Raw genomic sequence first — 23,166 nt, forward strand, 5'->3', positions numbered from 1 at the left:
CAAACCAGTCCCACCCACCCCTTTCCTCAACGACTATCTGTCCCACCTGTGACAGGGACTGTGGTTCTCATATTGGACTGTTCAGTCACCTAAGAACTCACTCTTAGAGTGGAAGCAAGTCTTCCTCGATTCCGAGGGACTGCCTATGATGATTATACCATGCTAAACTGAGTGATGGGAGCCAGGCAGGCCCAAGATTCGATGGCTGGGACTGGCTGGTCTTATTCTGACTTGGTTGGGGGTGCGACAATTGGCACCAGCGCTGTCAGTCTCGATCTCCGATCCGTGGTCCCTGTTGGAATGTGTGCGTATGCCCGTTGGATGTGGGTTAGATTTGGGCTTGCGATAACCTCGGTGGTTGGCCAGCCGTGGGGGGAACCGCCCCTCTCCACACATCGACATCTTCCGCACAGGATCTGCACACGGTATGTGCACACCATACACGGCAGAGCGCGCTCCTTCCCCGGTAACGAGGACTGTGGCAAGGAGTGCTGATCAATACTTTGTTGGATTGTGGAATGTCACCAGTATGTGTCTGTGTGAAACTATATACATTTATACAGCAAACTGTCCATTTATATCTGAACCCTTGGGGCTTCAATACTCAATCGATCTCTCTGCGGCTGAATGATGGGTCGGTTCAAGGCGAACTGCCAGTGTATATTCCCCATGTATGGAAATCGGTGCACTGGAATATTCCCAGGGCTGGTCCGAGACCTGGGCCGTTCATTCTTTACCAGGTGCCATTAGTGACAGGCCTAGCCTGACCGAGGCTTTAGCGCCCCTCTGTTGAGGCAGAAGCTGGTTTTCTGCCGGTCCGTCCCATTACAGCCTCCGCAGCTGGTGCAGGCGAGCTGCTGGGCGCGGGCCAATCACGTGGCCAGGCTGTGGCCTGTAGTAACCTCACCTAACGCCGCACATCTCTGAGGGGCACTGAGGCAAGTGGGAGTGAACGTGTCCCCTTTGAACTTGTGTGTACTGTAATAAAGCTCCCCCGCATGGACTGCCGGTGTACTGCAACTACTGATGTAAATACAATAAAAGGGTCATGTGGCAGAGTCACATGACGACAGTGCCTGTTAAGCGCCATCTTGTGTAGTGTGTGCTTGTTAGTGATGTTGTAAAGATATCACATATATAGTAAGCACACAGGAGCTCTCACTGAGCCAGGCGTGGGCCATACTTTACCTGCTCCTTGTGTCCAGTGTGGCCATTTACTGATATGGACAGTTTGCAGTTTTCATTTAATCTCTGAGCCAAGTCAATAGAAACCGTGTCAATGGCCCAGTCCACCCATTGCTCTGTGTCTGCATCCCGGCTGTCATGCTGAAGATTTGTGCTCCAGAACTAGCCGTGCCTCTAACCAAGCTGTTACAGTACAGCTACAACACTGGCATCTGCCCGACAATGTGCAAAATTGCCTGGGTATGTCCTGTCCATAGAAAGCAGGACAAATCCAATCCGGTCAATTACCGCCCCATCAATATACTCTCAATCATCAGCAAAGTGATGGACGGTGTTGCCGACAGGGCTATCAAGCGGCATTTACTCACCAATAACCTGCTCACCGATGCTTAGTCTGGGTTCTGCCAGGACCCCTCGGTTCCAGACCACATTACAGCCTTGGTCCAAACATGGACAAAGGAGCTGAATTCCAGAGGTGAGGTGAGAGCGACTGCCCTCGACATCAAGGCAGCAATTGACTGAGTGTGGCATCAAGGAGCCCGAGTAAAACTGAAGTCAATGGGAATCAGGGGGGAAACTCTCCACTGGCTGGAGTCATACTCAGCACAAAGGAAGATGGTTGTGGTTGTTGGAGGCCAATCCTCACAGCCCCAGGACATCGCTGCAGGAGTTCCTCAGGGCAGTGTCCTCGGCCCAACCATCTTCAGCTGCTTCATCAATGACCTTCCCTCCACCATAAGGTCAGAAGTGGGGATGATCGCTGATGATTGCACAGAGTTCAGTTCCATTCGTAACTCCTCAGATAATGGAGCAGTCCATGCCCACATGCAGCAAGACCTGGACAACATTCAGGCTTGGACTGATAAGTGGCAAGTAACATTTGCACCACACAAGTGCCAGGCAATGACCATCTCCAACAAGCGAGAGTCTAACCACCGTCCCTTGACATTCAACGGCATTACCATCGCCGAATCCCCCACCATCAACATCCTGGGGATCACCATTAACCAGAAACTTAACTGGACCAGCCACATAAATACTGTGGCTACAAGAGCAGGTCAGAGGCTGGGTATTCTGCGGCGAGTGTCTCACCTCCTGACTCCCCAAAGCCTTTCCACCATCTATAAGACACAAGTCAGGAGTGTGATGGAATACTCTCCACTTGCCTGGATGAGTGCAGCTCCAACAACACTCAAGAAGCTCGACACCATCCAGGACAAAGTAGCCCGCTTGATCGGCACGCTACCCACCACCTTCAACATTCACTCCCTCCACCACCGGCGCACCGTGGCTGCAGTGTGCACCATCTACAAGATGCACTGCAGCAACTCACCAAGGCTTCTTCAGCAGCACCTCCCAAACCCGCGACCTCTACCGCCTAGAAGGACAAGGGCAGCAGGTCCATGGGAACACCACCACCTCCACGTTCCCCTCCCAGTCACACACCATCCTGACTTGGAAATATATCGGCCGTTCCTTCATCGTTGCTGGGTCACAATCCTGGAACTCCCTCCCTAACAGCACTGTGGGAGCACCTTCACCACACGGACTGCAGCGGTTCAAGAAGGCGGCTCACCACCACCTTCTCAAGGGGCAATTAGGGATGGGCAATAAATGCCGGCCTTGCCAGCGATGCCCACATCCCAGGAATGAATAAAAAACAAAAAGAGGGGAGTGTCATAGAGAAGGAGGTGTTTGAAAAGATGAGTAGATTGTTTATGAAAGGTTCACATGGAATGTGTATCATTGTTTAGAATCCCAATGGTCAACGGGTGTTTTTGTGAGTGGAAAGATGTTTTCAGTGGGGTTCCGCAGGGCTCAGTACTCAGTCCCTTGCTTTTTGTGGTATACACCAATGATCTAGACTTCAATATAGGGGGTATGATTAAGAAGTTTTCAGATGATACTAAAATTGGCCGTGTGGTTGATAATGAAGAAAGCTGTAGACTGTAGGAAGATATCGATGGGCTGGTCAGGTGGACAGAACAGTGGCAAATGGAATTTAATCCGGAGAAGCGTGAGGTAATGCATTTGGGGAGGGCTAACAAGGCAAGGGAATACACATTAAATGGTAGGACACTGAGAAGTGTGGAGGAACGAAGGGACCTTGGAGTGCAGGTCCACAGATCACTGAAAGTAGCAGGTCAGGTAGATACTAAGGTTAAGAAGGCATACGGAATGCTTGCCTTTATTGGCCAAGGCATAGAATACAAGAGAGGGGAGGTTATCGGCCTTTTGGCTAAGATCATGCGTAACTGACCTGACAGGGGAGTAACCACCATGACCCCAAGGTGGTTCTCCCTGGATCAGGAAGGTATATGCTTGCTTTTTTGGAAATAGGAGGTGGGTGGGGGGCCTGACCCATCCACCTCCATGGCACGAACCTGGTATTGCAGTACTTCCAGGAACGGTGCAGTGGCTCTAGGCCTTTTGGCTAAGAGCATTGGCGCAGAGTGATCCTTGGCGTGTGCAAGGTGACCTCTGGCGTTTGTGATTTGACAAAGAATTGGAACGATTGGCTACGAATTTCAAAAACAAAGAGAGGGGAGGTTATGCTTGAACTGTATAAAACACTGGTTAGGCCACAGCTGGAGTACTGCGTGCAGTTCTGGTCACCACATTACAGGAAGGATGTGATTGTGCTGCAGAGGGTACAGAGGAGATTTACCAGGATGTTGCCGGGAGTGGAGAATCTTAGCTATGAGGACAGATTAGATAGGCTGGGGTTGTTTTCCTTGGAACAGAGGAGGCTGAGGGGAGGCTTCATTGAGGTGTATAAAATTATGAGGGGCCGAGATATAGTGGATAGGAAGGACCTATTTTCCTCAGCAGAGGGGTCAACAACCAGGGGGTATAAATTTAAAGTAATTGGTAGGAGGTTTAGAGGGGATTTGAGGGGAAGTTTCTTCACCCAGAGGGTGGTGGGGGTCTAGAACTTGCTGCCTGAAATAGTAGAGGCAGAAACCCTCACCACAGTTAAAAAGTACTTGCATGTGCACTTGAAGTGCCGTAACCTACAGGGCTACAGACCACGGCTACTGCCAGATATCATAACCTGGCAAGAATTCAAAGTGGGGGCATGTATTTGCTCCCTTCCCATTCACTCCCACTGTACACAATCCCAATGGACACAAACCCCTTCCCATTCACTCCCACTGTACACAATTCCAATGGGCCCAAACCCTTTCCCATTCACTCCCATTGTACACAATCCCAAAGGACCCAAACCAATTCCCATTCACTCCCACTGTACACAATCCCAATGGACCCAAACCCCTTCCCATTCACTCCCCCCATACATAATCCCAATGGATCCAAATCCCTTCCCATTCACTCCCCCCATACATAATCCCATTGGACCCAAATCCCTTCCCATTCACCTCCAATGAATGGATTGGTGAATCCTGGGCTTCCATCTCCGTACTGTATCAGGACCCCAGCGGAGGTGTGGAAATGAGTGGAGGAAATTACAGGTGTTGCTGTCCATGGAAACCTGTAGCACATCGACACCTGGAATTGAAGCCAAATGCTGAGTGTATTGGAAGGAAGAATCAAGGAAATGCGGACTGTTTGTGGAGAGTGGAGTGTTAGAGAGAGCAGTGTGTGGAGAGATGAGAGTGTTATATGCTCAAATGGGTTCAGGAATAGCACCAGAAGCCTGCAAACATCTGGAGGAGTGGCCACACCAAGCAACTGGCAGCCATTGCCAGTGAATAAACTTCTGGAAGCCACTGTCAAGTAAGAGAGCACTTGCAAAAGTATAAGCGGATTAGAGAGAGTCAATTGTTTGTGAGAGGAAGGCCGTGTTTAACGAACCTGATAAAGTTCCTTGACAGAATCTCTGAGTTGGTGCATCGAGGAAGACAGATGGATTTTATCTTCATGGGTTTTCAGCAGAGCTTCGGTCAGGCTCCACACACGAGACAGCTCGCTAAATTGAAATGCCTGAACCCAGAAGACCTTCTGGTAAGCACAGGAAACTGGTTGCGAAGTAGAAGGCAAAAAGTTGGGATGAAAGGATAATTCCTGGAGAGGTTGTATCCCCAGGGATCAGTGCTGAGACCCCAGATTTTCACCCTACAAATAACAGCCTTGGGTTTGGGAAAAGAGGGGAGTTTATCCTAGTTTCTACATGATAATAAACTCAGGGGATATGGTGAATTGCAGAGCAGAGAGTAGAAAATTGCAAAAGGACATAGAAACTCTGTTGCCCATATCCTAACTTGCACCAAGTCCCGAAACATTTTCCCCCCTGTGCTCGCTGACTGACATTGGCTCCTGGTACACCAACTCTTCGAATGTAAAATGCTCATCCTTGTGTTCACATATTTTCATAGACTCACCCCTCCCTAGCTCGGTAACTAGCCCCACAACCCTCCGACATCTCTGCGTTCCTTTAATTCCAGCCTCTTAAGCATCCCCAACTTTCTTCTCCTCATCATTGCCAGCCGTGTCTTCAGCTGCCTAAGCTCTGGAATTCCCTCCCTAAACCTCTCCGCCTCTCTACCTTGCCATAGAGGCAGTGCAATAAAGGTTCACCAGACTGATTCCTGGGATGGGGGGATTGTCCTATGAGGAGAGATTGGGTAGACTAGACCGATATTCTCTAGCGTTTAGAAGAATGAGAGGTGATCTCATTGAAACATACAACATTCTTACAGGGCTTGACAGGGTAGATGCAGGGAGGGTGTTTCCCCCGGGCTGGAGAGTCTAGAACCAGGGGTCACAGTCTCAGGATAAGGGGTCGGCCATTTAGGACTGAGATGAGGAGAAACCTCTTCACTCAGAGGGTCCAACTTTCAAAAACCCTTTTTTCCGGCGCACTTACCTTAAGTGTGCCGACTTTGCGCGCTGGAAACGGAGGCGGAAAAATGGGGTCCCATCCTGGCCGTTCTTCCGAGTCCCCGGAGTCCTGGCGTGGTGTGCAGTCTGAAGTGGGGGGGGGGCGGGGGCAGAACAACAGGCCAGCGCCGAAAGCATTGCCGGCACCTGCGCGCATGCTCAGTGAAGTCTGCGCGCATGCTCAGTGAGGGCTGCGCGCATGCTCCTGCCCTCCCAGCGTGTCCTGCGGGCTGTGAACAGGACCCGATGCTCGCAGCCCCAATCCCCAACCGAAGGGTCGCCTCGATCCTATCCCCGGCCGAGTGGCCTCCCGCAATGGCCGGCCCGCTGAGTTCCCGGCCCGCTGAGTTCCCGGCCCGCTGAGTTCCCGGCCCGCTGAGTTCCCGGGCCGAGGTAGGATTTTGGTTTTATGTTTTATTTATTGGTTGTGCTGAGAATGTTGATTTGGGGGGGGGTGGAGGAGGAGAGTTTTGGCAGGGGGCGGTGGGGGGGGGGGGGGGGTGGGGGGGCGGGAGAAAGAGTGTTTTGTATACCAGCGTCTCTCTCTGGCTACCCCACCTCCCCCTGGTGACATCACGGTAGGGCTTACTTCATTTTTATGAATATTTTAATTGTTTGAGCTTTTCCTTGCAATGTTTGGTGCTTGGTTGTTGAGGCCCTCTCCAGTTCCCTTCCCTCCCCTATCCCTGCCCTAATGTCTGCCGAATGTGAGCGGCTTTTTCTTCACTGCCCGCAAGGTTTTTCAGAGCTGGCCACATACGCTGACCTAAGTGGATTTGGAGTAAGTTTTTGCTGGCCAAAGTGACATAAACATAGAAACATAGAAAATAGGTGCAGGAGTAGGCCATTCGGCCCTTCGAGCCTGCACCACCATTCAATAAGATCATGGCTGATCATTCCCTCAGTACCCCTTTCCTGCTTTCTCTCCATACCCCTCGATCCCTTAGCCGTAAGGGCCATATCTAATTCCCTCTTGAATATATCCAATGAACTGGCATCAACAACTCTCTGCGGCAGGGAATTCCACAGGTTAACAACTCTCTGAGTGAAGAAGTTTCTCCTCATCTCAGTCCTAAATGGCCTACTCCTTATCCTAAGACTGTGTCCCCTGGTTCTGGACTTCCCCAACATCGAGAACATTCTACCTGTATCTAACCTGTCCCGTCCCATCAGAATCTTGTATGTTTCTATGAGATCCCCTCTCATCCTTCTATACTCCAATGTATGAAGGCCCAGTTGATCCAGTCTCTCCTCATATGTCAGTCCAGCCATCCCGGGAATCAGTCTGGTGAACCTTCGCTGCACTCCCTCAATAGCAAGAACTTCCTTCCTCAGATTAGGAGACCAAAACTGAACACACTATTCCAGGTGGGGCCTCACCAAGGCCCTCTACAACTGCAGTAACACCTCCCTGCTTCTATACTCAAATCCCCTAGCTATGAAGGCCAACATACCATTTGCCTTCTTCACCGCCTGCTGTACCTACATGCCAACTTTCAATGACTGATGAACCGTGACACCCAGGTCTCGTTGCACCTCCCCTTTTCCTAATCTGCCGCCATTCAGATAATATTCTGTCTTCGCGTTTTTGCCCCCAAAGTGGATAATCTCACATTTATCCAAAACTGTCGTAAGTGTCTGGGAACGCCCACTTTTGAAAAAAAAACTGACCTAAAAAAAAATCGTACCTAACTGACTTACTCTGGAGCAAACTTTTTGGCGAAATTGGCATTTTTTAACTTACGCCAGAAAAAACAACTTACTCCAAAAAAATTGATGCAAGTCATGGCCAAAGTTGGGCCCTAAGGATGGTGGATTTGTGGAATTCTCTGCCCCAGAGGGTTGTGGAGGCTCGGTCATTGAGTATATTCAAGGCAGAGATCGATAGATTTTTGGATATTAAGGCAATCGAGGGATATGGGGATTGGACGGGAAAGTGGAGTTGAGGTCGAAGATCAGCCGTGATCTTATTGAATGGCGGAGCAGGCTCTTATGTAATAGAACAAAATGTGAGTTAGTACACATTGTACTCCCATCTGCCAGTTTTCCTTCCAATCTAAATGGGATAGGTGCAAGAGGAGGAGAAAAACAAAGGGATTTAAGGTTCCAGGTACATACATCATCAAAAGCCAGCTCTCAGGTAAGACAAAGAAGCACAGACTATAAATCGCAGGCCGTCCCACTGCAGATAGACGGAGTTCTGTACAGGCCTCACTGGAATATCGTGTTCCATTGTACATACCCCAGCATAGCAAGGACAAAGCACAGTGACCAGGCACCAAGCTGGCCCTGGGGATGAAGGGACTGGGTAACTGTGGTCACATTTCCTGGGGATGAGGATTGTACGGGCGATCTGACTGTGTGTCTGAAACAATGGAGGAAATTGAGGGTAAGTCGACGACAACCCTTTCTGATTGGCTGCTGGTGTGGAAAAGTGTAAAATTCACTTCCTACTTTTTGGGCTCAAATGTCTCTCTAGTCTTTCCTCATAACTCTGACACTGGGGGTCAACCTGGGGTTCCCCGCATTGCCTCTGCACCTAGTGTCTGCCTCGTTTCAAGATGACCAGCACTGGACACGGGGCTCAAGGTGGGTCTGACCAGAGCTGGACACAGGGCTCAAGATGGGTCTGACCAGAGCTGGACACAGGGCTCAGGGTGGATCTGACCAGCACTGGACACGGGGCTCAAGGTGGGTCTGACCAGAACTGGACACAGTGCTCAAGGTGGGTCTGACCAGAGCTGGACACAGTGCTCAAGGTGGGTCTGACCAGAGCTGGACACAGTGCTCAAGGTGGGTCTGACCAGCACTGGACACAGTGCTCAAGGTGGGTCTGACCAGAACTGGACACAGTGCTCAAGGTGGGTCTGACCAGAACTGGACACAGTGCTCAAGGTGGGTCTGACCAGCACTGGACACAGTGCTCAAGGTGGGTCTGACCAGAACTGGACACAGAGCTCAAGGTGGGTCTGACCAGAACTGGACACAGGGCTCGAGGTGGGTCTGACCAGCACTGGACACAGGGCTCAAGGTGGGTCTGACCAGGACTGGACACGGGGCTCAAGGTGGGTCTGACCAGAACTGGACACAGTGCTCAAGGTGGGTCTGACCAGCACTGGACACGGGGCTCAAGGTGGGTCTGACCAGAACTGGACACAGTGCTCAAGGTGGGTCTGACCAGAACTGGACACAGGGTTTAAGGTGGGTCTGACCAGAGCTGAACACAGGGCTCAATGTGGGTCTGAGCAGAACTGGACACAGGGCTCAAGGTGGGTCTGACCAGAGCTGGACACAGTGCTCAAGGTGGGTCTGAGCAGAACTGGACACAGGGTTCAAGGTGGGTCTGACCAGAACTGGACACAGTGCTCAAGGTGGGTCTGACCAGAGCTGGACAGAGGGCTCAGGGTGGGTCTGACCAGAGCTGGACACAGGGCTCAGGGTGGGTCTGACCAGAACTGGACACAGTGCTCAAGGTGGGTCTGACCAGAGCTGGACACAGGGCTCAAGGTAGGTCTGACCAGAGCTGGATCCAGTGCTCAAGGTGGGTCTGACCAGAACTGGACACAGGGCTCAAGGTGGGTCTGACCAGAGCTGGATCCAGTGCTCAAGGTGGGTCTGACCAGCACTGGACACGGGGCTCAAAGTGGGTCTGACCAGAGCTGGACACAGGGCTCAGGGTGGGTCTAACCAGAGCTGGACACAGGGCTCAGGGTGGGTCTAACCAGAGCTGGACACAGGGCTCAGGGTGGGTCTGACCAACACTGGACACGGGGCTCAAGGTGGGTCTGACCAGAACTGGACACAGGGCTCAAGGTGGGTCAGATCAGAGTCCAGCACAGCTTGAGCCTGACATTCTCTGACTTGGCTAAATATATTCAATAATCAGACTGCTTTATTCTATAATACAATTTCATAATTAAAAAATGGGCATAAACAATTTTTAATTTTTGTTTCATGATATTTCCAACTGAAAAGGATGCGTTAATATTACAATTATCAAATGTATAAGCAGCTTTGATTCTGTGGGGAGCTGATTATATTAAAATTCCAAATTTAGAATTTTATCCAATTAAAATATAAGATGATAGGCTGCACATTTTCATAAACTCATGCTCTTTTGTTCTGTTTTCCCATCAATAACCATCTCCTCTCTAGTAGGCGTTTAACCGGAGGCACTGGTTCCACATACACTGACTCTCACTGGGGTATGGGTCCCACACACACTGACTCTCACTGTGGTACAGTCCCACACACACTGACTCTCACTGGGGTACGGGTCCCACACACACTGACTCTCACTGGGGTACGGGTCCCACACACACTGACTCTCACTGGGGTACGGGTCCCACACACACTGACTCTCACTGGGGTACGGGTCCCACACACACTGACTCTCACTGGGGTACGGGTCCCACACACACTGACTCTCACTGGGGTACGGGTCCCACACACACTGACTCTCACTGGGGTACGGGTCCCACACACACTGACTCTCACTGGGGCACAATCCCACACACACTGACTCTCACTGGGGTACAGTCCCACACACACTGACTCTCACTGGGGTACAGTCCCACACACACTGACCCTCACTGGGGTACGGGTCCCACACACACTGACTCTCACTGGGGTACAGGTCCCACACACACTGACTCTCACTGGGGTACGGGTCCCACACACACTGACTCTCACTGGGGTACGGGTCCCACACACACTGACTCTCACTGGGGAACAGTCCCACACACACTGACTCTCACTGGGGTACAGTCCCAGACACACTGACTCTCACTAGAGTACGGGTCCCACACACACTGACTCTCACTGGGGTACTGGTCCCGCACACACTGACTCTCACTGGGGTACGGGTCCCACACACACTGACTCTCACTGGGGTATGGGTCCCACACACACTGACTCTCACTGGGGTACGGTCCCACACACACTGACTCTCACTGGGGTACGGGTCCCACACACACTGACTCTCACTGGGGTACAGTCCCACACACACTGACTCTCACTGGGGTACAGTCCCACACACACTGACTCTCACTGGGGTACGGGTCCCACACACACTGACTCTCACTGGGGTACAGTCCCACACACACTGACTCTCACTGGGGTATGGGTCCCACACACACTGACTCTCACTGGGGTACAGTCCCACACACACTGACTATCACTGGGGTACAGTCCCAGACACACTGACTCTCACTAGAGTACGGGTCCCACACACACTGACTCTCACTGGGGTACTGGTCCCGCACACACTGACTCTCACTGGGGTACGGGTCCCACACACACTGACTCTCACTGGGGTATGGGTCCCACACACACTGACTCTCACTGGGGTACGGTCCCACACACACTGACTCTCACTGGGGTACGGGTCCCACACACACTGACTCTCACTGGGGTACAGTCCCACACACACTGACTCTCACTGGGGTACAGTCCCACACACACTGACTCTCACTGGGGTACGGGTCCCACACACACTGACTCTCACTGGGGTACAGTCCCACACACACTGACTCTCACTGGGGTATGGGTCCCACACACACTGACTCTCACTGGGGTACGGGTCCCACACACACTGACTCTCACTGGGGTACAGTCCCACACACACTGACTATCACTGGGGTATGGGTCCCACACACACTGACTCTCACTGGGGTTTGGGTCTCACACACACTGACTCTCACTGGGGTACGGTCCCACACACACTGACTTTCACTGGGGTACGGGTCCCACACACACTGACTCTCACTGGGGTACAGTCCCACACACACACTGACTCTCACTGGGGTACAGTCCCACACACACTGACTCTCACTGGGGTACGGGTCCCACACACACTGACTCTCACTGGGGTACAGTTCCACACACACTGACTCTCACTGGGCTACAGTCCCACACACACTGACTCTCACTGGGGTACGGGTCCCACACACACTGACTCTCACTGGGCTACAGTCCCACACACACTGACTCTCACTGGGGTACAGTCCCACACACACTGACTCTCACTGGGGTACAGTCCCACACACACTGACTCTCACTGGGGTACAGTCCCACACACACTGACTCTCACTGGGGTACAGTCCCACACACACTGACTCTCACTGGGGTACAGTCCCACACACACTGACTCTCACTGGGGTACGGGTCCCACACACACTGACTCTCACTGGGGTACAGTCCCACACACACTGACTCTCACTGGGGTACAGTCCCACACACACTGACTCTCACTGGGGTACAGTCCCACACACACTGACTCTCACTGGGGTACGGGTCCCACACACACTGACTCTCACTGGTGTACGGGTCCCACACACACCGACTCTCACTGGGGTACAGTCCCACACACACTGACTCTCACTGGGGTACGGGTCCCACACACACTGACTCTCACTGGGGTATGGGTCCCACACACACTGACTCTCACTGGGGTACGGGTCCCACACACACTGACTCTCACTGGGGTACGGGTCCCACAGCCCCACAGGGGATGGGGGAATGTGGGGGTTGAGTGGGTGGGATGGTTGGCGAGGGAGTGTAGCCGTGTCTGACCATGATGCTGCCAGTGCGGTGTGGGGCCGGTTTGATGGACCAGCTGGTCTTTTGCTGCGCAATGATATATATGTGTGTCTGTGTTGCTCGAAACCTGCGTCACTGCCCCAATGTACTCTGCTTGCTGCTGGGAGCCCTGTGAGTCAGGCATCACATGACCAGCACACACATGCAGCCATTGTCATCAGTACCCGAGGTGATTGAATGGGCGGGATGGAGCAATAAATGGGCCCGCTGTTTAACTGCCCGTGTTGGAAGTGACAGCTCAAGGACTTAACAATCTCACTGAAGATTTTCACCATTTTTCTCCTCCCCTCTCCTGAGAGCCGTGACATCTGTCGGGAGTGCAGCCCCACAGTCCCAGGCTGCCCAATGCAGTCTGGATATTCAACTGCAGGAGGCTTCCTGCACTCCGCCAGCAGTAACACACTCACACTCCGGGGGATATGTAGATCGTGATCAGTAGCAGAAGACGTCCCCAACGCAGCATCACTGATGCTTGAAGCAGCTGCTAAACCCACTCCACATTCACTTGCTGATTCTCTGGGCATTCACCCTCTCAAACAGTGCGCACTTATAAATGGATAAGTATTTGATGGGACAGTGTAGAGGGAGCTTTACTCTGTATCTAACCCCCTGTACATGCCCTGGGAGTGTTTGATGGGACAGTGTAGAGGGAACTTTACTCTGTATCTAACCCCCTGTACATGCCCTGGGAGTGTTTGATGGGGCAGTGTAGAGGGAGCTTTACTCTGTATCTAACCCCCTGTACATGCCCTGGGAGTGTTTGATGGGACAGTGTAGAGGGAACTTTACTCTGTATCTAACCCCGTGCTGTACCTGCCCTGGGAGTGTTTGATGGGACAGTGTAGAGGAAGCTTTACTCTGTATCTAACCCCGTGCTGTACCTGCCCTGGGAGTGTTTGATGGGACAGTGCAGAGGGAGCTTTACTCTGTATCTAACCCCGTGCTGTACCTGCCCTGGGAGTGTTTGATGGGACAGTGTAGAGGGAGCTTTACTCTGTATCTAACCCCGTGCTGTACCTGCCCTGGGAGTGTTTGATGGGACAGTGTAGAGGGAGCTTTACTCTGTATCTAACCCCGTGCTGTACCTGCCCTGGGAGTGTTTGATGGGACAGTGTAGAGGGAGCTTTACTCTGTATCTAACCCAGTGCTGTACCTGCCCTGGGAGTGTTTGATGGGACAGTGTAGAGGGAGCTTTACTCAGCATCTAACCCCATGTTGTACCTGCCCTGGGAGTGTTTGATGGGACAGTGTAGAAGGAGCTTTACTCTGTATCTAACCCGTGCTGTACCTGCCCTGGGAGTGTTTGATGGGGACAGTGTAGAGGGAGCTTTACTCTGTATCTAACCCCGTGCTGTACCTGCCCTGGGGGTGTTTGATGGGACAGTGCAGAGGGAGCTTTACTCTGTATCTAACCCCGTGCTGTACCTGCACTGGGAGTGTTTGATGGGGCAGTGTAGAGGGAGCTTTACTCTGTATCTAACCCCGTGTTGTACCTGGCCTGGGAGTGTGTGATCGGGACACTATGACTGTCCAGTAGTATTCCAGTTTCCTTACTTTGACAGGCTGAAACGCTCTGCCCAGAAATGTCAATGTAACTCAAGCCAGTCAGTAGGATTATGGGGAACAATTAATAAAAACAGAATATATTTGCTTTACATTTTACATTGAAGGGTATTGTCAGAAGAGACACATCTCACTAATCTATTTCTGCTCTTTGTCGTGTAATTATTCCTCCACACATTAAACAACTGATACTGAAGTTTAATTTCATACATTCACACATATCCTTTATACACTCAACTTGATGTAATTAATCACAGTAAGTCCTCGATTAAGGTTCACTTTGAGGCATTGAAGGCTGAGTGTGCAGCGGAAGTTAATTTATGCAAACTAGCTATTTCCTACTGACAAAAGACAATGTTCCGGGAGGATTTAGGCCACAGTTCTTCACGGGAGGGGAAATCAGATAACTTTGTGATAGTGAGTCGGACCGAGAGACTGAGGACTGAAGGTGACCTTTGAACTGCCCTGCCCCTCCCTGTACACTGTGACCATTTGCACAAAGTCTCTGTGTTGTTCTGCACATGCGCTCTGTATGCGGGGTGCGCATGGGCAGAACTGCGCATGCGCCCCCGACACTGTGGCTGGGCATGTGCACCGCAAGTTCCAAACATTCACACACCCAGCCACAAGGCTGGGGCCTCCGCCAAACTACACATTCCAGGCAAACTGTTGGGAGCGCCTCGTCCTCTAAGGGGACCAATCAGAAATCTGGTCCAACCGACTGGTGTTGCCAATAAACACTGCCTTCTCCATTGCGGATCCTTTCTCACACTGCATGATCGCAGTACGACGGCTGAATTTGTTTTCTGTGTCAATCGTTGCCAAGGGAAAACTTTGACAGAGTACAGAGCAAGTGGACAACCAGAGGAAAATGCTGTGCATTGTGGGAAATATTGCTGGCTGACCTTTAATGCGAATTGCAAACAAGGCGTGCAAGGGCCTTGAACCAAATGTAAGTCCCAAGTGATGCCAATACGGAGAGGGTTGGGCAAATCTTAACGTCACGGATCAAGACGTGGAAACCAGCTGGGATGGTCAAATGTTCCTGTGCAGCTGTGGCAGTGGCGACTGGATGGGGAACTGTGGGTAAACAAACCCCAGTTTTGTTCCACATCCTCTGCAGCTCAGGGAGTATTTGTATCAGAGCGTTCCCGCAGGATCGAGGAGAGGCCGTGATCAGGGGGAGTGTACACGGGCTGTGGGAGGAGGGTGTGTACACGGGCTGTGGGAAGGGGTGTGTACACAGGCTGTGGGAGGGAGGTGTGTACACAGGCTGTGGGAGGGAGGTGTGTACACAGGCTGTGGGAGGAAGGAGTTGTAATGACTCAAGAGTCTGGTTACTGTAAACTCACTCAGGTGCAACCTGATCCATCTTTATTCCAGCCCAAGAGTGCCAGTGTGACAAAGACACCCAGCGTATCTACAGGTGACCAAGCACACATGTCACATGCGTACAGCCCAATGACCTCTGACCGCGGCGCCCTCTGGTGTCTGGTGACCCCTAAGCATTAATACATAACAACATCCCCCTTTTAAAATGTTAACAGTAGTATTTTTACAAATTAAGAGGGTCTGGGACTTTCCTCTCACAAGTTGATCGTCTCAGTTCAACTTTGGGTCTGGGCGAGGGTTCTGAGTCCGTTGAGACTGAGGGCTGAGTAGCCGATCTGATGGGAGTGGTCATGACCACATCAGAGACTGAAGGTTCAGAGTCAGTAATGTCAGCAGGGTCCTCTGATGAGTGAACGATGGTTGGTTGGTCACTGACTGCATCTTCCTCACTCGGTTCCAGTGCATCCGTATGCCGCAGTCTAACCTGGTCAAGGTGTTTCCTGCATGTTTGCCCATTCTTGAGCACGACAATAAACACTCTGTTACCCTCCTTGGCTGTAACAGTGCCGGCACGCATGATTCCAGATCAGAGTCAATTCCAGGCCACCATACATGAGACCTAGCAATGGCCTTCATCATGACAATACCAGGACCTTGACCATAGTTCAGTACATAAACCGGATCGTTGACCGAGATGTCACGTGACACGGCAACATGATCATGACACCATTGCTGACTTTGATGTCTGTTTTCAACACGATCATTCAAATGACCATGGTTCATAAACGATAAGGGGTTATGGGGAGCGGGCAGGGAAGTGGAGCTGAGTCCATGATCAGATCAGCCATGATCTTATTGAATGGCGGAGCAGGCTCGAGGGGCCTTATGGCCTACTCCTATTCCTATTTCTTATGTTCTTATGTTCTTAAATCAGGATGAACAAGAGAAAGCCTGGTCTTGAGATTTCTCTTCATCAGTAGTTCAGCAGGAGGAACCCCAGTAAGTGTATGAGATCTTGTCCTGTAATTGAGCAATATACATGACAACCGTCTCTGCAGTGAGCCCTGAGTTACACGTTTCATACTTTGCTTGATGGTTTGAACGGCACTCTCTGCTTGACCATTAGAAGCAGGCTTGAATGGAGCTGATCTCACATGTCTGATGCCATTGAGTTTCATGAACTCCTGGAACTCAAGACTTGTGAAGCAAAATCCGTTGTCGCTCACAACAATGTCAGACAAACCATGAGTAGCAAACATGACACGTAGGCTTTCAATAGTGGCTGTAGATGTACTGGATGACATAATAACACACTCTATCCGCTTAGAATATGCCTCTACTATGACAAAAAACATCTTTCCTCGGAATGGGCCCGCAAAATCAATGTGGATCCTCGACCATGGTTTGGATGGCCACGACCAAAGACTCAGCGGAGATTCCGCTGGTACTTTATTTAGCTGCATGCAAGTATTGCACTGATGCAAACGTGATTCCAGATCAGAGTCAATTCCAGGCCACCATACATGAGACCTAGCAATGGACTTCATCATGACAATACCAGGATGAGTGCTATGAAGTTCACGTACAAATTATTCTCGACCTTTCTTTGGCATAATTATACGATTAGACCACAGAAAACAGTCTGAATGGACAGCTCATCCTTGCGACGGTTGTAAGGTTTGGTCTCCTCATGAATCTCCATAGGTATGGCAGACCAATCACCACCGAGTACACACTGTTTCACAACCGATAAAATAGGGTCATGGCTGGTCCAGATCCTAACTTATTGAGTAGTAACAGGGATTCCTTCACTCTCAAAAGCATCCATTACTAACAGTAGATCTGCAGGTTGAGGCGTCTCCATCTCAGGTGTGGGTAAGGGCAGACGATTCAGTGCATCGGCACAATTCTCAGTGCCAGGTCTGTGACGGATGACGTAATCATAGGCAGACAATGTCAGCGCCCATCTTTGAATGCAGGATGATGCATTGGTATTAATACCTTTGTTTTCCGCAAACAATGAAATGAGTGGCCTGTGATCCATTTCTAGTTCAAAACAAAGACCAAACAGGTACTGGTGCATATTTTACCCCATACATACAGGCCAAAGCTTCTTTCTCTACCATAATGTAAGCTCTTTACGCTTTTGACATACTTCTCAAAGCATGCGCAGCAGGTTGTAGCTTGCTCGATTCATTTGCTTTTTGGAGTACACAACCAACCCCATATGATGAAGCATTACAGGCCAATATAAGATGCTTACACGGATCATAATGAACAAGCAACTTGTTTGAACATAGCAGATTCTTGGCTTTCTCAAAGGCTCTATCTTGAGACGCACCCCAGACCCAGTTGTCGCCTTTTCTTAGTAACACATGCAGTGGCTCAAGTAAAGTGCTCAATTTGGGTAAGAAATGACCGAAGTAGCTGAGCAGCCCAAGGAACGAACGCATCTCTGTCACATTCTGAGGCCTGAGTGCATTTTTGATGGCCTTGGTTTTCAAATCAGTGGACCTGATACCATCAGCAGCAATCTTCCTCCCGAGGAATTTGACTTTAGGTGCCATGAATACACTTCGAGCGTTTCAGCCTGAGTCCCACTTTGTCCAGACGCTGTAGGACTTCTTCAAGATTGTTCAGATGTTCAGCAGTGACGTGACCTGTGACCAGAATGTCATCTTGAAACATGACAGTTCTAGGAACGGACGTCAGTAAACTCTCCATATTCCCCTGAAATGTGACTGCAGCCGAACGAATTCCGAAAGGACACCTGTTGTAGACAAACAGTCCTTTATGGGCGTTGATGCAGGTGAGTTTTTTCGAAGCATTGACGAGCTCCTGAGTCATATAGGCCGACGTCAGATCCAATTTCGTGAATGACTTTCCACCAGCTAAAATGGCGAACTGATCATCAGTCCTTGGTAACGGATACTGATCCTGTTTCAAAAATTGGTTAATCGTCACCTTGTAGTCTCCACAAATCCTGACCGTGCCATCAATCTTCAACACAGGAACAATGGGACTGGCCCACTCATTAAACTCGATCAGTGATTATGATCCCTTCACACTGGAGTCCGTCAAGCTCAATTTCAACCTTCTCCCTCATCATGTACGGAACCTCCCAAGCTTTGTGATAGACAGGCCTTGAATTGGAGTCCAGGTGAATCTGCACTTTGGCTCCCATAAAATTACCAATGCCAGGTTCAAACAAAGAAGGAAACTTTTTCAATACTTGAGCACACGAAGTATCATCCATCGAGGACAACATCTTGACATCATTCCAGTTCAGCTTGATTTTCTCGAGCCAATTCCTGCCGAACAGCGTTGGACCCTTACCTGGGATGATCCATAATGGTAGCTCGTGAACCACACCATCACATGACACCTCGATTGCTGCACTGCCGAGCACCGGTATGAGTTCCTCAGTGTAAGTACGCAACCTGGCATTGACTGGACTCAGCTTCGGTTCCGCAACCTTCGTGTCCCACAGCTTGTTGAATGTCCTTTGGCTCAGTATCGACTGGCTCGCACTGGTTTCCGGCTCCATTGATACAGGCACGCCATTCAGCTTCACATTAACCACTATCGGCTGGCTCTTGCTCAGGAACGAATACAGTCCATTCACTTCCTCCTTGGGTTGCGTATCCGGACCATCACTGAACTGGTCCTCATCAACCACGTGGTGAGCCGCACCACACTTGCTCCGTTGTGGACACATCCTGTGAAGATGCCCCACTTTCAAACATCCATTTTATGAGTATTGTCTGAACTGACACTGGTGAGGTCGATGATTGCCCCCACAACGGCAACAGGGTGAAATCTGGACTGAACCAGTTGGCGGGCTCTGAGCAGCCGGAGGTTTCGCGTAAGCAGCTCTGTCTGAAGACGACGCCATCTGGTTCACAGTACTTGCCGTGGAACTCCGACTCGTCGATGATATCTGTCTCAAATTATCATCCGTCGTCATGCAAGCCTGGGCAGTCGCGATGGCCTTTTTCAAATCCAGCGTCTCTGCAGCTAACAGCTTCCTGAGGATCGCATCATGGCAGATGCCTTCACGAAGACATCACGCAGCATGTCTTCCAGCATGTTCCCGAACTTACACGGCTCAGCCAGACGTCACAGGTCGGTGACAAATCCCGACATGTCCTGGCACTCAGTGCGAACATGCGTGTAGAAACGGTAGCGTGATATGATGATCCCCTCTTGTAGCTTCAGATGGTTACCCACCAACATACACAATTCCTCGTACCCTTTTTCCGCCGGATGTACAGGCCAGAGAACGTTCTTCATGAGGCCGTAAATTTTCGGTGAGGAGAACTACCCTGCGCTTAACTGTGTAGGCCTCTGCCTCCATGGTGTTGGCCACAAAATACTGATCCAGGCGATCGACAAACTCCGCCCAAACCTCGCCCTCCACGAAACTCTCCAGGATTCCAACGGTGCCCATTGTGCATGCAAAGGTTCTTAAATTACCTCGTCGCCAATTGTAATGACTCAAGAGACTGGTTACTGTAAACTCACTCAGGTGCAACCTGATCCATCTTTATTCCAGCCCAAGAGTGCCAGCGTGACAAAGACACCCAGCGTATATACAGGTGACCATGCACTCATGCCACATGCGTACAGCCCGATGACCTCCGACCATGGCGCCCTCTGGTGTCTGGTGACCCCCAAGCATTAATGCATAACAGGAGTGTACACGGGCTTTGGGAGGGGAGAGTGTACACGGGCTGTGGGAGGGGGGAGTGTACACGGGCTGTGGGAGGGGAGAGTATACACAGGCTGTGGGAGGGGATTGTGTACATGGACTGTGGGAGGTGGGAGTGTACACGGGCTGTGGGAGGGGGGAGTGTACACGGGCTGTGGGAGGGGGGAGTGTACACGGGCTGTGGGAGGGGGGAGTGTACACGGGCTATGGGAGGGGAGAGTATACACGGGCTGTGGGAGGGGAGTGTGTATACGGGCTGTGGGAGGGGAGTGTGTACACGGGCTGTTGGAGGGGGGAGTATACACGCGCTGTGGGAGGGGGATGTGTACATGGGCTGTGGGAGGGGAGAGTGTACACGGGCTATGGGAGGGGGATGTGTACACGGGCTGTGGGAGGGGAGAGTGTACACGGGCTGTGGGAGGGGGATGTGTACATGGGCTGTGGGAGGGGGATGTGTATACGGGCTGTGGGAGGGGAGAGTGTACACGGGCTGTGGGAGGGGAGAGTGTACACGGGCTGTGGGAGGGGGATGTGTACACGGGCTGTGGGAGGGGGATGTGTATACGGGCTGTGGGAGGGGGATGTGTACACGGGCTGTGGGAGGGGAGAGTGTACACGGGCTGTGGGAGGGGAGAGTGTACACGGGCTGTGGGAGGGCAGAGTGTACACGGGCTGTGTGAGGGGGATGTGTACATGGGCTGTGGGAGGGTAGAGTGTACATGGGCTGTGGGAGGACATGTGATTAGTCAACAGTTCCATTGTCGTTGGATCCTGCGACTACCAGTGAGGGAGAAGGAAAACTAGATGGACCTGGGTCTTTTTTCTTCCAGAAATCCCTGTGTTCCTGTGACTAACGGAGGTTAGCAAGGCACAGAATGTCTGGCTACGGTTAGTGACAGATAACTTAAGCCCTACATATAAGCAAGGTGTAGCTTGGTGCAGACGCAGGCTGCTTACAACCATCCACAAGATGCACTGCAGCAACTCGCCAAGGCTTCTTCGGCAGCACCTCCCAAACCGTGACCTCTACCCCCTAGAAGGACAAGGGCAGCAGGCGCAGGGGAACACCACCCCCTCCACGTTCCCCTCCCAGTCACACACCATCCCGACTGGGAAATATATCGGCCGTTCCTTCATCGTCGCTGGGTCACAATCCTGGAACTCCCTCCCTAACAGCACTGTGGGAGCACCTTCACCACACGGACTGCAGCGGTTCAAGAAGGCGGCTCACCACCACCTTCTCAAGGGGCAATTAGGGATGGGCAATAAATGCCGGCCTTGCCAGCGACGCCCACATCCCGAGAATTAATTTTAAAGAATAACTTTTGTGCAGAAATTAGGCCGTGAGCCATTTGCAGAGTTCCAGGTTTTCAACCACAGACCTTAATATCAAAATGGAACTTAAAATAAATGGTTTCTTTTGCTGCCACTTGCTGTCAATCTCTAACTGTAGCCAAGCTGCACCTTATCGCAGGAACCTCGCGGACTGCACCGTAACAAGGTGCCCTCTGTTACACGCTGCAGTGTCCCGCTAACCCGGGCGCCTTAATCGCATCAGCCTCTGAAATGCATAAAATGACTTGGCTTTTCCGCGATGCATTCAACACTTCGCTGAGTGGATTCGAAAAATCAAATCGAAATGAGATCAGCACTAAATGTGTGAGTGATTTTTAATTTGTTTATCTGCGGAGTGCCAGTGAGGTCTCGAGGGCTCAGGTGTCGGAGGCGAGGAGGGATGAGGGCTGTGGGAGGCTGCACTGCGGGCAGCCTGCACATTACACAGTACCAGGAGCCCGGTGTGAGCACGCTTCCCCTGTGCATACTAATCGCATGTTCCTCAGGGCACAAACACAGCACTCAACCATGCTGAGATACAGACTTGGGGGAGAAAAAATGTAATTAATCCAGACTCGTTACACCATCTTCAACTGTTCGTTCCCAGCAACTCAAAGCTGTGGCACTCGCCAGCTCCCTCAGCCTTTACCCATCTGCCCTCCCCTTCCAGGGCAACTGTGCAGGCCCAGGGAGTTCTGGCGGGTGTCAGCCGGGGCTCAGTGGGCAGCTCTCTCGCCTCTGGGTCAGAAGGTCGTGGGTTCAAGTCCCGCTCCAGGGACTTGGGCACATGAGTCCAGACTGACACTCCCAGTGTAGTGCTGAGGGAGTGCCGCACTGTCGGAGGGGCAGTACTGAGGGAGTGCCGCACTGTCGGAGGGGCAGAACTGAGGGAGTGCCGCACTGTCGGAGGGGCAGTGCTGAGGGAGTGCCGCACTGTCGGAGGGGCAGTACTGAGGGAGAGCCGTACTGTCGGAGGGGCAGTACTGAGGGAGTGCCGCACTGTCGGAGGGGCAGTACTGAGGGAGTGCCGCACTGTCGGAGGGGCAGTACTGAGGGAGTGCCGCACTGTCGGAGGGGCAGAACTGAGGGAGTGCCGCACTGTCGGAGGGGCAGTGCTGAGGGAGTGCCGCACTGTCGGAGGGGCAGTACTGAGGGAGCGCCGCACTGTCAGAGGGCAGTACTGAGGGAGCGCCGCACTGTCGGAGGGGCAGTACTGAGGGAGCGCCGCACTGTCGGAGGGGCAGTACTGAGGGAGTGCCGCACTGTCGGAGGGGCAGTGCTGAGGGAGTGCCGTACTGTCGGAGGGGCAGTACTGAGGGAGCGCCGCACTGTCGGAGGGGCAGTGCTGAGGGAGCGCCGCACTGTCGGAGGGGCAGTGCTGAGGGAGTGCCGCACTGTCGGAGGGGCAGTACTGAGGGAGCGCCGCACTGTCAGAGGGCAGTACTGAGGGAGTGCCGCACTGTCGGAGGGGCAGTACTGAGGGAGCCCCGCACTGTCGGAGGGGCAGTACTGAGGGAGTGCCGCACTGTCGGAGGGGCAGTACTGAGGGAGTGCCGCACTGTCGGAGGGGCAGTACTGAGGGAGCACCGCACTGTCGG

At 51.9% G+C, this 23,166-nt stretch overlaps 1 pseudogene; it reads left to right on the forward strand.

Moving 5' to 3' along the window:
- The first annotated feature begins 3,404 nt into the window (after nt 1-3,404).
- LOC139234246 (U2 spliceosomal RNA) lies at nt 3,405-3,606 on the forward strand (annotated as a pseudogene).
- Nucleotides 3,607-23,166: the final 19,560 nt, after the last annotated feature.

This window comes from Pristiophorus japonicus, chromosome 21 (genome assembly GCF_044704955.1).
Source record: "Pristiophorus japonicus isolate sPriJap1 chromosome 21, sPriJap1.hap1, whole genome shotgun sequence".
Taxonomy (NCBI): Eukaryota; Metazoa; Chordata; class Chondrichthyes; family Pristiophoridae; genus Pristiophorus; species Pristiophorus japonicus.